Below are 14,541 nucleotides of genomic sequence, written 5' to 3' on the forward strand. Positions count from 1 at the left end.
TAGGACCTCTGCTTTTCCTATATAACACTTGAATTACACGTTATACATTACAATGTTACAGAGCTGTCATATCCTTATGTTATCGTTCACCATATCAGTTAGTTACACACTCTCCAGTATTTCTATATTTCATCTCTCCTTGCATTAGAACCCTTGCCAATTGTGAAGCAAATGTCTGAATTGATTGAGGGATTCCCCTCTCGATTAGGACAGAGAAACCCTTTTTAAATGCAGATGATATCCTAATAGTAATCACAAACTGCCCAAGACAATACCAGCATTGATGTCATCATTGCACTCATTCCCTCAGTTTTCCGCATACAAGATACATTGAGGACAGTGTGAAGCATTGCCCTATCCACTAAAATGTGCAGATCGGGATTTTCACCAGAAACAAGCAATACAAAATGGATGTGGTTTTAATTTAATCATGTATTTGGTAGAATATCAACCATAATACAGAATTATCTCTTGAGCGTATAGACAATATATTCAAATCCTTTGTCTGGAGATGTACCTATTCCAGGTTTAAACTTTGTAAATGATATGCTCCGATTGAGCCAGCAGGGTTGCAGTTACCCCTTATACAAATATATTATTTTGATAATTAGTAGTATTCATTACAGTCCAAAACTGGGGATCGACGTTTATGGGTAAGAATGGAGTATGAGATATTGCAATGTAATATGCATTTCTGTGCTCTCTATAGACATTGGTCACCCGCATGTCCAACACTCTGATTAAAAATTGCATGCTCCGGACATGGAAGGCAATGCATAAAACATTCACTTTTAATCCATAAGTGCACAAATGAGCCCCCGTGAAATAATGCAGGGATACAAATAACTGGCATGCCAATCCACTGGAGGCTAAGCGGCTCAGAGGAGATAAACAGGGTAGGGCACACAGTTAACATGGGCACTTTCTGTTACTTCCCAAATATGAAAGAGAACCACGGTCTTCCAAGGGTTCACAGAAGGAAATACTACAAAATAGATCATTATTAAAAGAGCTGTCTTTGTATGAACCATTCAAAAACACCACAATTTTCAGTGAAAGACTAAATAGAGAAGCTCTGTACTCTTAGGGAATTGGTATCTGATATGTATGGGGCTACTAACAAATCACCTTTACTCCAAACAAGTTTCAAGGAACACTTAAAATGATTGCCACAATATTATGTATATTGAATATTCTTTAGAGGACTGGAAAGTCCTGTTAAATTCTCATAGCAAATATAATATTTATGAGACTCTGGGCTCAACTTCACCTACTTTAGGATGTTCTATAATTGTCTGGTTCCCCTGCGCCTTCATAGTCAACATGTCAGCTCACTCATGCTGAATGCTGGATATGTATGCAGATAGATAGACTGTATGCATCTGACACATATCTTTTGGTATTGTAAGAGCAGTTAAATGCATTATTCTGGTATATAGAATATACTGTAAAAGGGGGATAATATTTCCATGGTCCCGTAGGCGTCACTTGCAATTCTTAGGGGCCGATTCCGATGGCCGGTCGGACAGCTGTCCGTAGCCTTACCGTGCGACCGACACGTACCCGGAGCCGGTACGTCCTGTTGAGTAAGTACGATGCGCATAACTACCTAAAAAAACACGACTGACATGTAGGCTGTGAATCAAGCCCCATTCTCCGTCCGAGCCCTAACTCCTAAAGAGGAACCAAGTCGCCCGGAAGCAGTATCCATAGCAGTTTGTGGCATGACAAGTACGATGCGTACTTCCTACGCGCCGGACGGGTCGTCACGCACAGCACGTTACAGCATCCAGAAGACAAACATATCAGCTATGATTCGCACCACAACTCAATCCACGGCTACGAGACGGACCAGCTTGCAGCGGGTACGAGACGGAGCAACAAGCAGCGTGTACGACACGAACACATCACGAATCCCATCGCGCAGGTCATACCAGTACTCTACATCTATGACCGGATCAGGGACCGACGCCGACGGCGCAGACGGTAAGTCAGACACCTACAACACAAACAAACGACACGTACCTGCAAAATGGCACACAGACAGGGGATCCACATCCTGGACACTAACAACAGCCCACAATAGGGGTTGCATGGCCAGCACCACTAAAACCCCCACCCATAGGGGGCCTGTTGCCCATCACTGCTGCCACCCCCACTCACAGGGGACCTGTTGCCCATCACCCCTGCCACCCCCACTCACAGGGGACATGTTGCCCATCACCCCTGCCACCCCCACTCACAGGGTTTATGTTACCCATCACCCTTGCCACACCCACTCACAGGGGACTTGTTGCCCATAACCCCTGCCACCCCCACTCACAGGGCTTATGTTGCCCATCACCCCTGCCACCCCCAGCCATAGGGCTTATGTTGTCCATCACCCCTGCCACCCACATCCATAGGGGACCTGCTGCCCATCACTACTGCCACCCCCACCCATAGGGACTATGTTGACCATCACCCCAGCCACCCCCAGCCATAGTGCTTATGTTGCCCATCACCCCTGCCACCCCCACTCATAGGGGACCTGTTGCCCATCACCCCTGCCACCCCCACTCACAGGAGACCTGTTGCCCATCACCCCTGCCATCCCCACTCACAGGGCTTATGTTGCCCATCACCCCTGCCACCCCCAGCCATAGGGCTTATGTTGCCCATCACCCCTGCCACCCACACCCACAGGGGACCTGTTGCCCATCACTACTGCCACCCTCACCCATAGGGACTATGTTGCCCATCACCCCTGCCACCCCCACTCACAGGGCTTATGTTGCCCATCACCCCTGCCACCCACACCGATAGTGCTTATGTTGCCTATCACCCCTGCCACCCCCACTCACAGGGGACCTGTTGCCCTTCACCCCTGCCACCCCCACTCACAGGGGACCTGTTGCCCATCACCCCTGCCACCCCCACTCACAGGGCTTATGTTGCCCATCACCCATGCCACCCCCACTCACAGGGGACCTGTTGCCCATCACCCCTGCCACCCTCACTCACAGGGGACCTGTTGCCCATCACCCTGCCACCCCCAGCAATAGTGCTTATGTTGCTTATCACCCCTGCCACCCCCACTCATAGGGGACCTGTTGCCCATCACCCCTGCCACCCCCACTCACAGGGAACCTGTTGCCCATCACCACTGCCATCCCTACTCACAGGGCTTATGTTGCCCATCACCCCTGCCACCCCCAGCCATAGGGCTTATGTTGCCCATCACCCCTGCCACCCCCACTCAAAGGGCTTATGTTGCCCATCACCCCTGCCACCCCCAGCCATAGGGCTTATGTTGCCCATCACCCCTGCCACCCACACCCATAGGGGACCTGTTGCCCATCACTACTGCCACCCCCACCCATAGCGACTATGTTGCCCATCACCCCTGTCACCCCCACTCACAGGGGACCTGTTGCCCATCAACCCTGCCACCCCGACTCACAGGGGACCTGTTGCCCATCACCCCTGCCACTCCCACTCACAGGGGACCTGTTGCCCATCACCCTGCCACCCCTAGCCATAGGGCTTATGTTGCCCATCACTACTGCCACCCACACCCATAGGATGGGTGATGCGCAACACATCCAGTATACGCAAACATCAGGTATGTCCGCAAAATACATCCCCCATGACATCATGACAAAAGTGTGTAGTCTGTAACAAATGCCCACAACAGTGATTATGGCTACGAGCATACAATGTAAGTAACAGCACATGTGTGACCAACACATGAGTGTGACATACACAAGGCAAGCATCACCATAGCACTGTGGCAATGTAAAAAGAACACCCCCTAACTGTGTAGAACAGAAGTCAAGTGGGGGCTCACAAAATGCAGCAGATGTGGAGCATTGTGGTGATGGGGACCAAACCCCCTCATCACAGTGACCTAAAGGTAAGTGTCATCATGGTCAAAGCTGCAAATAACAAACAGCATGTATGATCCCTGCTCCCAACACATCAAACACTTCTGGGGCAAACTAGTGGTTGTGTCCCATACACACAGAGATGTGGTGAGGCTAACAGTGCTGTGAAAACATAACACTCTCGGCCATGTGAAGACAAGCACCACACAAGGGGGCTGACAATGCATACAGCGTACAATGATACAACAGCAGAAGTGACCATCACCAAGCATGCACACATCTCGAAAATAGACACACCAATCAAAACAACATGTGTAGACTGTAGGTGTCAGCTCACAAACTCACATTCCATTCCAGCAATGGCACCCAACAACCAGGATGAATGTGCACAATGATGTGAAATGACTCACAGGGACAGCAGGGAAAATCACAGAAACAGCATCCAGACCAAGGCCCACAACAGCAATACCAATGCACTGGTGCAGATGCACAAACAGGCAAACTCACACTGCACATCGGACACAACATGTGTGTGTGTGTGTGTGTGTGTCACAGTATCCCCAGGCAACTACACAACACATGAGGGGGGCTGAACCACAGTGACACAGATATGTACACAGTGCCATACAAAAGTAAACCATCATTGGGACCCCCTCAGTGTGCAAACAAGGGTTGGGAGATGAGAGGAAGCACAACAGACACATGTGACACAAGCTGGAATGAACACCAACTAACACAGCAAGAGACTGACACACAACACCACTACCCCCAGGGACCAGACAGTGGGGTGACACAAACATGCATGACACCTCCACTGTGATGACAAAGGCACATGTCGTACAAACTGGGAAACCCAAACATGTGTCCTGTGCCACAAACGTACATCACACATACACAAACACAAATCACTCAGCATGGCCCCTCATCCATGGGCAAACGGGAGCTAGGGGACCATCCATGCAAACATTCACATCAGTCCACCCTCAACACCACACACCTGAACTGCAACAATGTGTATCTGTCTAGTCCACATGGACAGGCGACATTGCACATGCACCCATGACAAACACAGGAATGTTGGCAGGAACTAAGGTGCACAGACACATCACACAAAGACTGTTTACAACCCTGGGGAATGACAGACATACTGCACAGTATGCGGTACATGGCCATGACCTCATAGGTCAAGTAACCTTCAGAATCCCTGCCACAGTCCCAGGACTATGCAGATGCCAAGGAGAAACACAAGGCACCTATGCTGACACCTGCCAGCATCGCAGCCGCGATCCCGACAAGTGGGAGCAGTCACACACACATACAAATGTCTCAATCACTGAAAACTACCACCTAGGGACAACTACATGATATTGCGAACAAACAAGTGCCCTGAGGAACCCTGACTGTGTCCCATCTGTGTCTGACAGCATCATCATCACTCAGAACTGACAAATCACAATGATGATACACCAATTAACAGTAGTGTGTCATGCACCCACACATCTGGTAGCCCATTGGAAAAGTAGTGGGATGAACCCAGTACCACTCAGCAAGCATCAACAACAGGAACATAGCAAGGGAACACTCTCTGTGTATGAACAGGGATGTGGACACACGCACATGCACATACAACACACACCATGGGACCAGGCCATCGCACTGGACAACACACTAACTTGAGGGGACACAACTCCTGTGGGAGCCCAGCTGTGCCAAACATATTCACTGCAAGTCCCACTCATGTCTGCAGAACACTTGGTCAGTCAGCCATCAGTTACCACACAATGAAGGCTCTGGTCACAACAACCTGGGTACGTGAGTCTCCCCTAAGTCATCTGCACATACCCAAAACATATTTCTAGCAAGTTGTAACGAGGCTCCAGTTGCTCCTATTACAATGATGCCCATACCTGTAGGTCCAGTCTTGATGAGCAGGAAGTATCTGGAAGTGACAATTTGGACAATGGGAAGCACATCATATGTGCAGGGGTGCAAGCCACAGATGTGACCATGCCAATGAAATGCTCACAGAGAGATGTACACAAATAGTTGATCCTGACACACCCAGGTAGCTGCAAAGGATTACATGGAAACCCACCAGAATAGGATACATATCTCATGGACCACAGGGAGTACCTCACATCAACACATCAGTATGCAACATTGTAAACCAAGCATTACAGGTGCAAGGGCATGTAAAACAACATCAACATGATGTACAGCTAAATCAAGTTCACAGGGACAAAGAAAAAAACTTTATTCAGCATATTAAAAGTGAAACGTCTGTTCCAACAAAAGGCCAATGGCCAGTCCATGTCCAAATGCCAAGGAGTGAACTAGAGTGACAAATTCAGTATATGAAATTCTGTCCAAACAAAAGGCCAATGGCCAGTCCGTGTCCAAATGCCAAGGAGTGAACTAAAGTGACAACTGTCACACCTTGCTTGCCTGCACTGCTAAGGACTGGGGTCATCCCCTCGGAGGGGCATACATGGGGGCAGGCAAGGCACCGCAGGGACAGGATCAGGGCACAGCAAAAGGAGGCAGTGAAGAGGTGGGGGATGCAGACGAGACACTTGCAACTGCAGTGGAGCTGACTGGAGTGGTGGGTGCTGTCACAACGGTGGGGCACAAGTCAGATGGGGTGGGTGCCGGCACAACTCCAGTGGGCAGGTCAGATGGAGTGGATTGGCTCACCACTGCAGTGCCCAAGTCAGACGGGGTGGTCGTGGACTCCAAAGCAGTGCCTACATCCATGGGAGCGGGATGGGGGACAGGTGAGGTCGGCAGGGCGGGGGGGGGGAAACGGTCCCCACATCAGTGGCACCAACTGTCTGACCAGGTGTGGAGGAGCAAGTGCTAGGGGGGAGTGGCCTTAAGATTTTTGGGATGGTGTATCTGTGTGTGGGGGAACCCGGAGCAGGGAGTGGCGGGGGAACCTCTGGAGTGGTGGCCTGGGGGATGGAGGATGGAGACTTTGCCTTGGAGCTGCGTGGTGGTGGGGGGTCTTGCTCTTCTTGCGCCGGGGGGACTTGCGGGTGGGTGTCTCGGTCTGACTGCGCCTGGGGGAGGGTGTCCAGGTGTGAGGGGCACTCCCTTCTGTGTGTGGGGACTTCCTCTTCCCCTTGTAATCAGGATCTGCAGGGTAGGTGGGGAAGAGGCCAAGGTCACAGAGGAAGAGCTTCTGAGGGGATGGGGTTGCAGGTGAGGCAAGGGAAGGGGGCTGGGAGGGAGGGGTCGCGGAGGACTGTGGAGTGGTTGTGGATGACTGTGTGTGTGTCAGGAAACCAGCCCCTGTGAGTGTGGAATCAGTCCCCTGCACCTGCTTGTGTGCACGTCTAGCCCTTGGTTTGGTGGTTTCTGTGCTTGGGACAGGTAGGGTGCTAGGAATCGTGGGTGGTGCAGGGGTAGGAGGGGTGCGGGACTGTTGGAGGAGGGACACTGCTGCTGTCAGGGAGCAGGCGTCGGACTGATTGGTCCTCTGACAAAGCGTACGCACGGCTCGGTCATGAACCATGCAATGCGTACGCATTGTCACCCGCGTCGGACCTCATTGCATTCAATGACAAAGCGTACGCACGGCTCGGTCATGAACCGTGCAATGCGTACGCATTGTCACCCGCGTCGGACCTCATTGCATTCAATGACAAAGCGTACGTACGGCTCGGTCATGATCCGTGCAATGCGTAGGCATTGTCACCCGCGTCTGAACTCATTGCATTCAATGACAAAGCGTACGCACGGCTCGGTCATGAACCGTGCAATGTGTACGCATTGTCACCCGCGTCGGACCTCATTGCATTCAATGACAAAGCGTATGCACGGCTCGGTTATGAACCGTGCAATGCGTATGCATTGTCACCCGTGTTGGACCTCATTGCATTCAATGACAAAGCGTACGCACGGCTCGGTTATGAACCGTGCAATGCGTACGTATTGTCACCCGTGTCGGACCTCATTAGTGTGACTATTATACGGATGCAACACAGATATACTGGCCATGGACACCTGTGCACACCCGCCACACTATAGCAGTGGCCACACAGTGTCCCATGGCATGTAAGGCTGGATTCCTTGGGTGTTTGGGGGGGCCACAGCTGTTTTTTTGGCTGGCACTTTGTGCAGCCACTCCCAGGCTGTGCACGTGTACATGGGGGCAGAATCCTTTGTGTGTTGTGCACATTACCACTGTGATGTGCAATTGGACAGTAATGGGCATGGTCAAGGTCACAGTGTCAGGTTGGATGTGTTTAAGACATGTCATATACACACTGAGTCCTGGGGATGATGGCATGTACGTCACAGTGAGACCTGTAGCCCCAATACTAATGTGCCCCCACAGTCTGTGTGCATGTTGTGTCTCAGATGTGTCTGATCACATGTTACCAATGGGTGACAGTCTCCACATCCATGTGGTATATGCATCAACCTTGATGGGGTGTGTGTCTAAGAGACGTATATGTAGGGCCGGCAGGAACAACAGTGGCCACTACCTGTGGGACTTACGCTTGCCTTGTGGTGTGTACGTGCTACGCCATGTCCATTGATGTGTTGATGTGGCAATACAGGGAGCCTGGGTTTCTGCATGGCAAAGATCTGTGATGCCTGGGAGACATGAGGCCTCCATTGTCACTGGGGTGTGTTTTTTTAACATTGTAGCAGCACATAGGTTGGGTGACACAGCCAGATGATTGGCCCATTGCACTACATGGGACTCGTGTGGACATGTGGAATTGAGATGTGAGGTGGTGGTCTTGTAGGTGACATATGTGTCCATGCCCAACAGCACACACCTCAGTACATTGTGTAATGTCATGAACTAGCATGTGATAGTGATGGTGGTCATGGCCACATGGGTGGATGTACTGACAATCTTCCTTTGTGCATCTCTGTACTGCAGGGCACCAGCTGTCCATCGTCTGTTCCCAGACCTTGCAATCATACAGGAACGCGACTGCATCAGACGGTACCACTTCACCAGGCCACTGATTGCAGAGTTGGCAGAGCAGTTGGCGCCACATCTGCTACCTGGCCGGACATACCCTACAGCACTGACCCCAGAGGTGAAGGTGATGGCAGCCCTGCACTTCTTTGCTACCGGTACCTTCCAGTACACTGTGGCTACTGCTGGTGGTATGTCGGAAACGATGTTTAGTCGGGTGCTACGCGATGTCTTGGAGGGGATGTTGCACTTCCTCAACCTGGATATCAAGTTCCCGAGCCCAGATGAACTCCCTGAAATTAAGGATGCCTTTTATACACTGGGGAAGATGCTGAACGTCATTGGATCTATTGATGGGACACATGTTGCCCTGATACCACCACAGGCACATGAGCAGGCATACCGGAACAGGAAGCACTACCATTCGATCAATGCTCTGGTGGTCTGTCTTGCTGACATGTCGATCACACATGTGTGTGCACGGTTCCCTGGTTCTGCGCACGATGTCTACATTATGAGGAGTAGTCGCATTGCAACGCTGATGTCACCGATGCCAGCTCAGCATGCCTGGCTTGTCGGTGTGTACTGACTGTTTCTCATTGTGTGTGTTTGTCACTGTTGTATTCCGCACTCCTACAAAACTCAGCTACTTGTTCATTTTTGTGTGTGTAGGTGACTCCGGATACCCCAACATGCCGTGGTTGCTGACACCCCTCAGGAAACCTGTGACACCAGACGAGCTGTGCTACAATGAGGCACATGGTCGGAGCAGGAGGGTGATTGAGCGGACATTCGGCCTCCTGAAAAGCTACTTTCGCTGCCTGGACAAGACCGGAGGGGCCCTCCCATATGAACCAGCAAAGGTGTGCAAAATAATACTGGTCTGCTGCATGCTACACAACATGGCGGTGCGGAAGGAGGTGCCTCTCATCCAGGATGACGATGACAACGACTAACCTCCGGCACCTGTGGAGGATCCCGGCCTGGGCCACGATGCCAGTGATGATGAAGATGATGGTGACGTCCGCTCTCAGCTCATCAACAACATCTTCACCTGAATGTGAGTTTCCAGGGTTGTTATGTGAATGTCTGGAGGTAGCCTGGAATGTATTGAGCTAGCTCTGTTGCTGTCTGAGTGTGTCTGTGTGCCACTTGACTGGATGCCTGCTGTGATGTGTCCATTCAGCTGGTGTGTACTCCACAATAGGGTAGTACTGCTAACTAGTGTTTGTGTAGGTGTTTTGCAACATGTTCTGAGCATGTGTATTGCATTTCTCTCCTGTTCTTCTGTGCTTTTGACTGAATCTTGTCTGTCCTTCCCAGGGTACTTTGCCTGTTGTGTGGTCAACACTGACCCCCAACACCTAGAAGCCAACACCAGTGTGGAAGTTGACAATTCCCATCAACTGATGTACCCCACATCCCTGGACTTCCATTCTCTAACACATTGTGAACGTGTGTTCACTGTTACGTAGAATTACCGTGTAACTATTGTGGAATAAACGTGTTGCTAATGTGTAATGAACGTGTGCTACGCTTTGTTATGTGCGTTGTCTGTCTTCCCACATCCCTGTGATGTGGGCATGTTTCTGAGAGGTCTTGATGGGCCAATGAGGAGGGGGAGCATTATCTGTGACTACAGGCCCCATCATGCTTTTGGCTACACTCACTTCACCTGCATCCCCACTATTCCTTCTTGACCGTCAGCTGCACTGTGAGGTGGTGTGTTTGTGGTGGGAACTGTCTGGCAGTGTCTATTTGGCTTAGTGCCACTGGCTTGCTCTATTTGTTTGTAGGTTGGTGCATGTCATGACACAGTCCCCAGTCACTATGAGATGGCAGGTATTGTGTTTGTCTTTACTGGCATACACATCTTTGGTTGATTATCTATTGGTTAGTGTAGCTTTGCTTGCAGTGCATGGTTTCACTGTCCCCGTTGCCACACATTCTTGGGTATGTTGTTTGTGTACTCACCAGGCTCTGGGATGTGTGTTAGGCCATGGACGCTCTCTGGTGGTAGGATATCCCGCACCTTCTCCTCCCAGGTTCTGAAGTAGACTGGTTTGGCAGGAGGGCCACCGCCGGTGCTTTGACTCATGGCGTGATCTTTCTCAATGAGTTTCTTGACCCTCCTGCGCACGTCATACCACCGGTTCTGGATATCGTCCTTTGTGCGCAACATTGGTGCTTGTGCGTTCACCTTGTCCACAATCCTCGCCCACATCTTGGTTTTCTGTGAGATGGGGGTCCTTTGAACCAATGTACTAAACAAATGTGGATCTACTCTGATGATCTCGTCTATCAGCACTTCTAACTCACTATCTGTGAACTTTGGATTCTTCTTTGGAGGCATGGTGATGGGTGGTGGTGGTGGGGGATGTGTGTGTGAGGGTGCAATTGATGTTGGGTTGGTGTTGGTTTTGCTGTGTGTATGTATGTGTGCTTTTGTATGAGGTGCTGATGGTGTGTGAGTTGTGTGATGGGTGAGTTGTGAGTGTGTCTGTGGTTGCTGTGTACTGGTGTTTGCTGCTGTCTGTGTCTCCTGTTTGCAAGGGATGATGGTAGTGATTGTAGTCCTTTATATAGTTGGAGTTGTGGGTGTGTCTTTGTCCCATGTTTTTCTTGGGGGTATTTATTGGCTTAGTCATTGCTTGTTTGGTCCTTTTTTGACTTTTTTCCTTTGTGTTTTGTAGGCATGAATGAGACGTTCATGTGACGGAAACGGACGCTGCTGTTGTCTCGTGTGGGCTTCTCCGTCTCGTTCACGCTGCCTGTCTTCTGTGTTTGGTACGCGCCATTCGCGGTGGTCTCTATTGCTTGTGTGCCCGGTTGTCTGTGCGTGTCGGTCGTGCTGCTTGGTCTCCGTGCGAGTCGATCTGGTTTTACACGCATTGCATCGTACTGCGCTAATTGTACATCGCGGGTACGGGTCGGTCGGGTTTATTCCGGGTTCATGTCGGTCGGTGAAAATCGCATCGGTTTTCCAGCCGGATCACTATTTTCCCTCCGGCTCGGTCGTGCGGCTTGTATTCCGTACGTGACGCTTGTAATTGACTCGCGTTGCATCGTACTGCACGGGTCGTATGGCGCTGGTCCGTGTCGTCGGTATTCGGTCCGGGTCCGGGTCCATGTCGATCGGATCATTTTGTGGCCAGAATCGGAATCGGCCCCTTAATGACACGTCAGAATATAGATTTCCCCCTAAACATAGACAGACACAAATGGTTGGAGATGAAACTAGTGATTGCCAAGACTTGCATTATTCATCATTGGAGGAAACCACCATTTGTTCCACTCATGAAGAGTGGGTGGTGGAGATTCCCAGAGTGGTGGCATGTGAGCCAGTTATCTAAACTTAGTGATCAAGTGAGTATATTTGACTCAATATGGGAACATTTTGTATGACCTTCATGGTTATACTGTTTTACTGAGATACTAAATGTATTTCATTGCCACAAAAATATTCTAAGGATGGGAAATATATCTTTCTCAACCTATTGTGATACAAAACCATACACATAATTTAACAGTTATATATTATGTAACATAAAGGCAATTGCCAGAAGGTTGACAAAGAGAGGGTGGGTTTAGGCAATGTCTCTGCTTTTTGTGAATTTATTATGCAGATGAAACTGCTAAGAGCTCTTGATCATTTAGTACTGTAAAACTAAGGTTTTTATAATCTATGAAGTGAGCATGGCTATGGAAGGGCAGACACATGTTATTACTCAATGGGTACTTTATTTTCTCCTATTCTCTTTTCTTTTTGCTCACATCTGTTGTTGTGTGGGTAGTAAAATAACCTGGAGTGCCATGTGGGGGTTGAGTGCACCAGTGACCTGCCAAACTGCCTTAAATATAGGTAATTTTTAAATTCTCCTTCTGCATTTAGTTGCTTTCTGCAGGGGCACTGTAGTTTAATATTGCACTTCACTTACGAGATCTGTCAATGTAGTCCTGGCATGAGGCATGTTCCTCTTTGTTGTGATATGGGGTGTGACGAGTAGTAGGAGGTTATTGAGGGTGTATTTGTTGCATCTAGACCTGTTTGTATTCTTGGTTACTGTTGTGCTTGATTGTTTCGGTGAACTGAACCTTCTTTTCCTTTTTGCTCTCCTATTTCTTGTTACAGATGTAATAGTGCCAGGAAAAGTTACTCATATATGGGATTGTGGTTTTTACAAATGGAGTTTGTGATGCTTTTTTCACAGTGTTCTGTTTATGCACTGTATGAGTGGGGATGGCTGTTCCACTTGTATCTTCACTTTTATGTTGTTTTGGATGAGTGATGTTAGACATTAAATTTTGGTGTGATCTTTCCCCAAATATTTGCCTTCCCATTTTCTGAATTTGTTTTTGTTGGCATTAGGACTGTTCACTTTACTACTGCTAACCAGTGCTAAAATGCTTGTGCCTACTCTCAAAAACAAGGTAAAATTGGCCTACTCCTGATTGGCACATTTAATTCCCTACTATATAGTACTACATGTACGCAGGGCATGTACATTGAATTCTACTAGTGGGCCTTCAGCACTCATTTTGCCGCCCACTTATGTAGCACTTAAGAATATATCTCAGGTCTACGACTACAAATTTGAGCTGCTAAAATAACCCTGTTGCCAGGGCTAAACCTTCCCTTTTAATACCTTTAAGTCACCCCTGAGGTAGGCCATAGAGGCCTGTAGGGCAGTCTGCATTGTATTTAAAAAGCAGGACATGTGTTCTTAGGTTTCACATGTACTGCTAGTGAAAAAAAACCACATTTATTTGTCACCACTATAAGGCCTATCTATCCCATTGGATAGCATTGAGTTGCCTTATTACATTTAATATGTGGTAACTTTTGTTTGGGAGCATGTAGAAATGTCATGTTTTGGGTAAAAAGTATTTCAATGGTGAAGTCAGATTTCATGTCACAATTCTGAAAATGACACTTTTAGAAAGTTGGCATTTTCTTGCCTTAACCATTTGCTCCATGGTGCTACTGTTTTGGGTCACATGACTGTAAATAGCTCTGCTATTAAAATTTGTCGAGACCGAAAGATCCTCTGCATGGTAAGAGACTTGTATCCCTTTCCTGAGTGCCCAACTGTACTTTTGTCTGGATCGCTAATGCTTATTTTTTGTAATGGGTAAACATGGATCATGTGTGTGCCCCATGACATAGGTCTGTCACATGGATTGAGATCTGGGTGGACTTGGAGGGGCAACCACAGCACTACCCTCAAGGTAGTTGAAGGCTACTGCCTTCACCAAGTGTTAAGCAGCAGAAGCATGGTGGTGGCAGCATACTGTGCAGTGTTCTGTGGTAGTGAACAGGACCTTTTTAATCTGTGTCACTGGAGTGGGGCCTACAGTCTCACTCGCCTCTTTAGAAGTTCAGCTGCTGTGTGCTTAACTCATCCTTGGCCTACATCAGGTAAGATGTGGAGTGCTAACAGAGCAGGAGTAGTAACTCTGTGTTGGTTGTATGTGTGCCTGGGATGGGAACAGAACAAGGGTGCAACATTATTGTGTAGTAAATGTGTGATTATGACATGTACTGAGTGTAGGTATGCCTGCGAGGAATATATATTATTCTTAATAACAAGAGCAACCCTTATGTCCCTGTGAACCGGGTAAGTACAAAGCACAAAACAATATTCACAAGGAACTCATTTGTAGGCAAAAATTCATAATGTGCAACTTCAATCGTCGCTCTGAATCAATCACAACCCTATTTTACCAGTATAACTT

This window comes from Triturus cristatus, chromosome 5_1, assembly GCF_964204655.1.
Source record: "Triturus cristatus chromosome 5_1, aTriCri1.1, whole genome shotgun sequence".
In the NCBI taxonomy this organism is placed as follows: domain Eukaryota; kingdom Metazoa; phylum Chordata; class Amphibia; order Caudata; family Salamandridae; genus Triturus; species Triturus cristatus.